Below are 10534 nucleotides of genomic sequence, written 5' to 3'. Positions count from 1 at the left end.
ATTCTAATTATTAGCATGTTTTGTGATATGTTACAGTTTTATGGTTAAATTAAGATGCTCATACAGATGAAATGTATGTTAACCTACTAGATTGGGAGTTAGTAACTTTCCTTTGCAATCTACAATTCTGTTCTGTTATATTTTGATAGTTTACTAAATTATTACTCAACTCCGCTTTGTTCAACTAAGGTTGGTTCGGATATTAATATTTCTAGTATCTGGATAATGGATATATCCGGATATTTGTACTTTAACCCAGTGTTTCTTAATCAGGTGAATGGGTCACCCAGGGTGAATAATATGTTTGCAGGGGTGAACCAACCAAAAGGGGTGAATAAGAATGAACCGGCCAAAATGGACGATAGCTTGCTAGCAGGGCGGATATTCTGGGTGTGCTGTTACATATATACGAGATAGTTTTATCATATCATTGGACAAGGTTGAATAAATATGGAGATAAATGCTAGGAGTGAACAAAACTAAAAAAGTTTAAGAAGCACTGCTTTAACCTGAAAAATCGATAATTATCAGACTATTAATCTTTCGCAATTTATGTCAAAACACAATTGTTAAATAACCTGACAGTTACACAGTTTGTTATAAACATTATTACATGCCATAGAAATAAATATATCGCCCATTTTGAATATTTACTTTCTTATAAAGAACATAATGATTGGATTAAGTTAACCGCTAACGGTAGGTCAGTCATGAATCACTTCTATCGCTGTTAATTAATTGCAAAATTTTAGTAGACCTAGGCCTCCAGTATCTGACAGTAAGCGATACTTCTCGACTGCATTCTACAATTGTTGCACCATAACTGGCGGATTTTTGGAAAACATTCACCTACAGGAACTTTGGTAAAACAAACTGAAAAGATATAAAAACAAACTGAAAACGTTACATATGCTATTCAAAAACGACAGATTGCAAAATAGAATAGCACAGTAGGTCATCTTATTAATAAAAAAGGGCTGATGACCGGATAAATCTGCTTGGTGAGCTAGATCTGACCCACAGGTTACCAAACAATGTACTGCAATTAAAACCCAGCATTGCCTTGTTAAATATGGAATTTACAGATTTACTGCTTAAATGGGCTGCTATTAAACCAGCTACTACAACTTGTTGCATAGCAAAATAAAACTGAGGTATACAACCAAGAATGGTTTGCAAGGGTGGATGGTATACAGCTTGACCACTGACCAGTGCTGGTAAAGTTCGCCAGTATGACAACACATTTTTTCAATATAAGAATGCTTTAGGAAGTGAGCACATCTTGACCTATATATACCTGCTGATCTAATTTATTGGAATAACAACAGAAACCTTGGTTCTCAAACATTTTTAGCTTGTGGCACAGTAAAAAACTAGTTTACTGAACAAAAATCACAGGTAAAGCCATTTTTTGGTTAAATAATAACCCACTAAGGAAACTCTTGCAGCAATAACTGTACATTAATCCAATGGGCTTCAACAAGTATATTGCATACCCAAGTGTATAGCAGAACTAGGGTGCACAGCTGACAAAAGGAATACAAAGGCTATACAGATTAGGTGATAGTTAGGTGAGTTTGGACAAATTGTGTCAAGGAGGGTGCGTCCCAAAGTTTAAGAACCCCTGTTTTAAGCAATAGTGTTACCACCAGGGCTGCGGAGTCGGACTCGGGACTCAGTTTGTTTTTGCTGAAGTCGGACTCGGGACTCGGATAAGACCTTGTAAAACTACCCGAGTCCAGAGTCAGACATGCGCATTTGCAGTACCGAATTTTAAAACTGATATGGCCGCCAAACGGAAATTGTAAAAGCGCAATATTATATGGCGGAATATTTTCCGAACATGTATTGTGAGTAAATGAATTATACAACATCCCTGGCACTGTAAGTGAATTGCTGAATATCCACGTTATTTTAGTTATGTAAACTGGTGAAATACAGGCTGTAGAGTCCAGGCCGGCTCGGGACTCGACGAAATCGCACATTTGACCGGAGTCGGACTCTTGTTTATTTTTGGCCGGAGTCGGACTCGGGTTATTTTTAACTGACTCCGCAGCCCTGGTTTCCCTAAAGGTTTTATTTAAAGAATCGCCCCAATTTATAGAGAATAAATACTCAAACTTGGGCTAAATTCACATTATGCCCAATTGACATAATATTTCAAATGCAAATTAGCTATTAAATTAAATAAGCTTGTTACAATTTTGAATGCCTACTTTTGTGGCAAGTGAAACAATAACATTATAAATTCACCAAATAAGTAAATAGTTTTGTTTTACTTTTAGTTCATTTCTGTTTGTGATTTTGAGGTGAATCAGGGTTGCTAGATGAAAAAAATAAAAAAAGCCAAACTTACTCTAAAAAAAGCCAAAACTACTACAAACTCTAACAAGCCTATGTTTTTCCTTAAATAAATAAAAAATGCAATAAATGGTCATGCTGGTACATTGAACTTCTGTTTTTGTGGCAAATTTTCTTAATTTTTTTCTCTTTTTGGAATTATTTCTTGGCAATTTTTTTGGCGCTGGTCCAGAATCCTACCACATTTACTAAATCAACACACAATATTTTGGGTCAGGGTGCGAGTTTGGGTGTGGGTGGGTCAAGTATTATTTTATTTATTATTTAATAATAATACTTGACCCACCCTAACCCAAAACGCTAACCCGCACCATAACCCAATTAATGTGAGTTATGGTAGGATTCTAGACCAGCGCCATTTTTTTTGTTTTCGCAAATTTTTCTCTTTTTGTGATATTTTTTGGAATTTTTTTCTCTTTTTGTGTTTGTTTGATCTCTTTTCAACATAACACTCATGACATTTTGGAATAAAACGAAAAAACGCCTAAAAACGCCAAATTTGATTTGGATTTTTTTTTGAGAAAATAAAATCCAAAGAGGTTCAAAAAAAGCCTAAATTTTCAAATTTGACTTTAAAAAATCCTAACTGGCAACCCTGAGGTGAATTTAGCCACTTACCTTTGCCGCAATAATTGAATTGACGTCATAATGAGCAGCTGGTGTTTGGATGCAAAGTGACGTCATAAAGAGCAGCTGGTGTTTGGATGCAAAGTGACGTCATAATGAGCAGCTGGTGTTTGGATGTAAAGTGACGTCAAGGCGATATGGCACGGATTCAACAACGATGGAAAGTTGAGCGCGACGCATTATTGCATTTACGCCCAAACATTCGAGCAACCGACGTTTATTCGCACATCACGTGACTATGCAGCGGACACAAAATGGCGCCCGTGCTCTTCAACCGGTGTGTACGGTGCACTGTAGGGTGCATCAAAATTTACATGGGTTGCAGCAGAACGAAAAGGTATACAAGGGTGCATCACAAACTTTTAATGAAATATTAACATTCACGACAGGACTCTAGTAACAGATCGAAATTGAAACAACATCAAAGTCGAAATAAAACACAAAACCAAACTTAAACCAACAACTATAACGCGGAACAAGGCCTACATCGGAATACGACCACTGGCTAGAGTAAGATCTAACCTTTACCCAAAGCCCACCCCTAACCCCAAACCCACTAATAATTTCACCCCCAACCCAAATTCTAACCGCAACTATTGCACAGCCCCAATACCGAACAAGGACAAACAGTTTGGTGTCCAAACAGCGGCATTAAAACATGATAAAAGAACAACCAAGTAGTGAACAGTTATAAATAGCGTTACTCATCAGGGTTGCTTTCAAATACTATTAATTTAAATTTGGTTTGTGGTTAAGTATAAACGTTAACTTGCTTCTGCAAGCAAAAACAGATATGAGCCGAAAGTTTCCAGCCTTAATTATGTCTCAGTTACGTAAGGATTAGTTGCCAGGGTTACATTTTTTTTACACGTTAGTTTGGTAAAGACTATGCAAAATTAATTTTCGAATCGTTTTGCCATCAAAATATTTTGATTTTTCTCTTCCAAACAAAAATCCTATTTCCAGAGAAAGTGGCAAACTGGCAATCGACGCCTAAAGCCTTTACCTTTGAGAAAACTTTCAAGCTTTTTTAACTTATGGTCCAATCTGGCGACATAGTTCACGAACGTCATATAAAAGAAGTTTCTAGCAATGCCTCCCTGCTTTACGATGGGTGAAACTTTATTACAAGGCCTTGCCTTTTCATGTATTAACGCGATAATAAATTCAAATACGGCGAGGTATTTGGGAAAAAATAATTTACGTAGAGAATGCGTACGGCCATGTAATTAAATTTGGGCCAGGTGGCATGTTTAAAATGCAGATATAATCATTCTCTTAACATAATTTAACGCCTGTGGTTTATATGCCTAATTCGCCACCTATTAAATCGAAAGTTTAGCCAATTTAAACCAAATAAACGCAGTGGTCTTGAAGATTTGTTCAGTATGAAGCTATGTTATGACGTAGTTTAACGTCGTCGCTAAAAATGCATTCAAATTTAGCATTTTGCTTGCTGCGGCCCTTGTACAATTTTAATTTGTTTACGCCTGGTGTTGATATGTTTTTGGTTGGAGCAACTTCATTTTTGTACGAGGCTTTATAGAAAAAGTATACATCGTAGAACCTTCAAATTTTCAGACATGGCGTAGAGTGGTATGTAGGTGCTTTGTAGAAGATTATGAGGCGCACCCCCTAGGGCCTCTGCTTGGGGGGCAAAAACCTGAAATATTGCGCTTTAGCTTTCTGTAGCTAACGACTGTCATCTAGCAGCAGAAAAACTGACATACAGAATTCGTTCATATTCGCTTGCTTTGTCCAGCTTGTGAAGTGACGAAGCGACTCACCGCCTGCTGCGCTTTATTGTCCCGCGCGTGAGACTTTCATTGTGCAAAGTGGCTCGTCCAAAACTGGGCTCGTGCGACTTGCATTTTAAAAAGAGGCTTCTCTTTAGTAAAATTAGTTAATGCCCTCAATAAACAACATATTTTACCGCCGCACATTTAAATGCTAAATCTGGTGGCAGTGTACGCCTCTCTATTTGCACCTGTTGCGCATTTTACTCCAATCATAAAAAAAAACAATTTGGGTCGCGGGACCATTCAGTTTGGGTCGCGAAAGCCTTATTAATAGAGGGCTTGTCAATAGAGGCCTATATTTTAAGTTTTCTAATTGTTTCCATTAGTACACTGAATTGTATACAAGATAGCCGTCTTACTTGGAGCGCGACTAAAATTGTCACGTAATATATTTACACTAAGCCCCGTAAAAAGTCGTAAGTGTTAGTTCGATCCAGGTGATGGCAAAGAGCGCTTGCAATCCAACACTATTTTGGCCATTTCCACACCAAACTGATCTGCTTACCGCAATCTGGGTTTACTTCTTGGTATATGTTTTCAAAGAAACTCTCTTTCATTTTTTATCCCGTTTCTGTAACCAAAGCGTCGTAAGCACGCTGTTCTCTTCGTTACATCGTGTCTAAAACAGGGGTCGGCAACCTTCGGCCCGCAGGCCGGATCTGGCCCTCCAATGAAAATCATCCTGCCCGCAAACTCTTTCACAAACTGCACACAAGGCCAGCATATGCTCAATAATTTTAACTGTTTTGACTTTAAATTACATTGGCGTTTTGAAGGAGTCTTCTCACACCAAAGGTGACGTGCGCATGACAACTATAAGCATAGGAAATTTTTCGTAGCATGAAACTCTCTAAAATCAATTTTTTTTCCAAATTAATTCGCTGATGTATTATTTAATGATAAACATTAACAAAAAGAGCATAAGAAATATGTTCGTATTTTATGTCGTGTGTGGAAAATGCGTCACGTCTCCTTGTAAATTTAATGGTTTGCCAATTTAAATATTTTTTTCGCGCTACGCCCGTTGCTTCCTTGTTGTAGTGTAACTAGAATCATTTTCACTGCATCAAACATTTGGGTTTGTCCCTGATTAAGAGTTATTATATTAAAGTGCTTAGAGACCACACGTTTTTATAACAAAAATTGTTAGCGTAAATTTAATACGGCCCGCCGAGAACTTGCTGAGTTTGGTCTGGTCCGCGACTTGGTAAAGGTTGTCGACCTCTTTCTTAAAATTTGTATTTCCCTCTGAAAAATCCTTAGATGTGAGCCTTATAATATTGAGTTTCCTCAAACGATTATGATGAGACAACATGTTGAAAATGAATAAAGAGTTATTCGAAACGTCCAAAATGATACCTACTTCTGTATGGGCTTTGATATTCTTATTACGTCTTACTACAACCTCCAACCATTATGCTCCAAAATTATGATGAGACGTCCGTCTTTTTTAGTGATTCGTGCCAAAAAAACATTACGCACCTTGCCAGTAATTATTGCACTAAGAAAGCGCAATAGCGGACGCTTGTTGAAGGGGTTATGGCGGGGAATTGGTGGGGCTGCAAGCCTGCAATCCATATTGGTTGCTAAATCATATTTGTCATCTGAATGAGACATCACTAGGAGTAAAACTCAAGTCTTCTTTTCAATTTTGTTACAGAACCCTTTTTTTAAAAACGCATAACATGTAGATCTGTCTTAATGAATGGAAACACAATAAATTACTGTGTTTTTTTAGCAAAGCTATTTTATTAAAAAAATTCGAAGTATTTGGGTCGCGAGACCTCGGTACTAGCAATTTTGGGTCGCACCAAAAAGTATTTGCGGACCCCTGTATTAGGCACATAAACTTTTTTATATATTGATCGAAACTACAGATTTAAACTCTGTTATACTTATAACTTTGATTGCTCGGACCACGCCATGGTAAAAAATTACCGTGTAAAAGTTGGCAAAAGCAAACCATGGACGTCAAACCATTTTAAGAGAATGATAATATTGGCTTTTTAAACATGTTAGCTGGCCAAAGTGTAATAACATGCTTGTACGCATTATCTACGTAAATTTATTTATCAAATATATGTTTCGATCATTTCCCAAATACTATGACGCCATATTTGAACCCCTTTCGCATCAACGCCAGAAGTTAAGTTGGGAGTTTTCGGCCCATATCTGTTTTTGCTTGCAGAAACAAGTAAAAGAAAAAAATATAAAATATATAATATAAAATAAAAAATATCAAAAAATAAAAAATCAAGAAAAATTAAAAAAAAAAGTAAAAATTTGAAATTAAAAAAAACACCAAGCCCTGAAAATATACCCCTTGACAAAATATACAACAACCACACCCCCGTCTAGTTCTGTATTGAATCTTTTCAACCGTTAGATGGGAATCGATAGCTACAGCGAGTTTAAGATATGACGTCACATTATTGTTTTTTGTCCCCCAGTCAAAGGTCCCTGGAGGTGCAGCCTCAGAAATACGATGTCTACTTTTTCTATAAAGCTTCGGACAAAAATCGGTTTGAAAACAAGTTCTCTCTGCCATCCCTTACGACGTAAATGCAAATATTTTTTCACAAAAAAACGCTTTTTGTTTTAACCCCCTCTCCTCCTTGTCCTCAAACCAAATAAGAAAAAACAATTTATTTTCCCTTTATAAAAAACCTACAATCAATTAAAAAACTATATGTTTGATGCCCCTGCAACAATAAACAGTCTCCATCAGGGAGTAAATATCTAAATTCGAATTAAGAACAACCAACAATTTTTCTTATCAATCAACATTTTGTATTAATTTGCCATAAAACCACCCGATTGTTGGGTTGTTAACAAATGACAAGGTGTTCGTAGTATCATTTGTATGGTTTACTAGCGGTTTAATTACATAAATAGCTTATTGGCGAACACTACAAAAGGGAGGTGGTATATTGCTAGATATTACTGTCGCTAGGTAGGCCTAGAGAGCTTGAAATAACTTTAAGTCACACTTTTTTATAGCGAAAAATAAAACCCGCTCATAATTTTGAACGTAAAAACCCAATTAACATAATAAACATAAATTTTAAAGATGAAAGCCGAATATGTTAAGTTTTAAAGGTTAACTTTATGAGTACCAGATTATAGACCCTCAAAACTATTTGAGGCGCAATTAAGAAAATCCGTTTTTCAAATACGAAGAATGAACAGGATATAAACAAAAAACATTGTCGCACTTCACTTAACTTAAGCTGCTTTTTTGCGCACTGATAAATTTAAAACGTTATGACGTTTCCGGCCTTTTTATGCCCCTAAAACCATCGTGTTGTTTATCAGAGGTTATGTAAAAAATATGGCAACCCTAGTAAATAGTATTCCACGAAAGATTTTGTTTTTATTTACTTGTGAATATAAAATCATTATATCATCTTCGTTGTATAAATAGATGACTGCTTTTACCAATATAGACAAAAAAAATTACATTTCATTCTTAAAACTGCGAGATTTTTGTCTAGAATTCATTAGACTGTTTCTTACCGTATTCCGTATTTGTTTATTAAGTTAAAATTTAGAATGCGCACACAATTTCAAGATGACGTTATACATTTCGATGAACTGGTTATACTGCGAAATATAAATGCTTATGGTAACATACTAAACAGTTTCCATAAATGCATATGACATCCGATGGCCAGGGAGACTTTTAGGTTTTTTCTGTATATGTTTGGCATACTGGCTTCTGGCGTTTAAAGCAAAATACAACGCTTTGACGTAATCTGTTTCGCTGCAATCAAGGTGCCCCTTTGTCACTTATTAGCGCGAAACAGCCTCCACAACATTTTCCTTTCAACCTATTATGGCTATCGAAATTATTGTCCAAACAGCTGTACCAAATATTAAAGTTGTACCACACTTATAATGGATCTTGCCCAATATTCGACTTTTAACATAACTCATGCCAGCCTTTGCGTTTTAAATGATAATCCTGGTAATGGAGATTGTAATGTTAGGGTTAGGGTTCTTTGAAGTGTGTTTTGGCTAAAAGTGAAAATATTTTGCTCTGTGCATTAATAAAACATTTAGTGCATGTTCCACTTAATAGATTGCGGCAAACTCGTTTAGTTCTTTTAAAACAGGAAACGAAATTTCCAAAAAACACAAAAAATTGTGGCGTTATATTCAAAGACTGATTTCGTTTTATAATTGCCCATTATATTCTACCATTGCAAGCGAAAAATTTTGCAGTTTCTGTGTAATTAATTTTTTCCAGTTAAAATTCAAAATTGTAATTCTTCCTAATCCTTGCGAATAATTATATTTTTATGGTAGTGAAGCAATAAATAAACGTTGTTGGGTAATCGCAAGCGCGTAAAAGGTTCCGGTTCTGATTAAGCGTGTACGCGACAATAAACATAAATAAGATTGCGTTACGCGGTGTCTGTTTAGGGCGGCCACGCATCAGTTTCAAGATAATGCAGCCAACCAAAGATCATTTCACTACAGAGCAGTAGAAACTCCCCCAGACTGCAGCTGCGAAAAAGACGTCAAACGTTTGTGCGCCCAACTGTGACATAATGGATGAAAGACCTGAGAAATTGTATTTTTGTTTTAAAAAGGATTTTCCTAAAATCCTAAGACTGCAATTGACATATTATTGTGACATTAAATTTGAAAAAATAATTTTTCAATTGAAAATCGTTTTTTAAACATTTAAACCAAAATAGACACTTACAATTGATCTTGTCCAATTTTGGACTTTAAACGTAAATTTTGCTAAGCTTTTACGTTATAATAATCCTGGTACTAGAGAAGAATTCATTGAAATTTGTTTTTTAAACATTTAAACCAAAATGGGCAAGTTTGTTACAAACGGCCGCATGAGATACAAAGTTGACTTTTGTAAATCTTATAGAATTGCGCAAGGATTCCATTAAAACGAGCTAAATCATTCTAGGGCCACAACGTTATACAATGTTAGCTTTTAGTGTAGAATCCATAACATACCGTAGTACGTGTTTTTTAGAGTGACGTTATACGTTTCAAAGAATTGATTATATTATGGTTTGCCTAATGCATTAATGATAAAAATAAAAATACACAAATCTAAAGGCTTATCAAAACATAATGGACAGTTTTCGTAATTGCAGATAACAGCCGATGGCAGGGAAGATGTTTAGGTGTCGGCTGTAAGTATTGACATACTTGTGTCTGGCGTTTCAAAGCAGAATGTACTCCCTTGGCGGAATCTGTTTCGCTGCTTTAACAGTGCCCCTTTGTCGCGTATAAACGCGAGACAGTCGGTATAACCGGTGTCGTTTTAACCAGATCATTTTTTAGGAAATATTGCCACCGCTAGGTAGGAGTACAGAGCTAAAACCAATTTTACGATGACGTAATATTTTGTTTCCAATTTCTAACCCCAGCTGAAGGCCCCTAGGTAAATTGGACAAAAAACGGTCTGAAACAAACCAAAAAAAACATAAAAGAATTCGAGCAAAAACAAGATATGTCCCGAAAAATAAATTTTCGGCCCATATAACTAGACACCCTGAGTAGGCAAACTATCAACTTAAATAACTTGACACTCAAACTGTTTTTGAACTTGAACTAGTGAGAGTATTTGGTTTGGTGCACCGCCTATCGATGCAGAAAAAAACAAGACACGCTGAGTAGGAAAAGTTGAGGCTGAAGCTGATACCTCACAGCGATAAATCGACTGTATATAAAACATAAACAAATAACTATTTACTACGAATCCGTAATGACAC

Source organism: Ascidiella aspersa, chromosome 2, assembly GCF_963924565.1.
Source record: "Ascidiella aspersa chromosome 2, kaAscAspe10.2, whole genome shotgun sequence".
NCBI lineage: Eukaryota > Metazoa > Chordata > Ascidiacea > Phlebobranchia > Ascidiidae > Ascidiella > Ascidiella aspersa.
Note: the sequence above shows the minus strand (reverse complement) of the source record.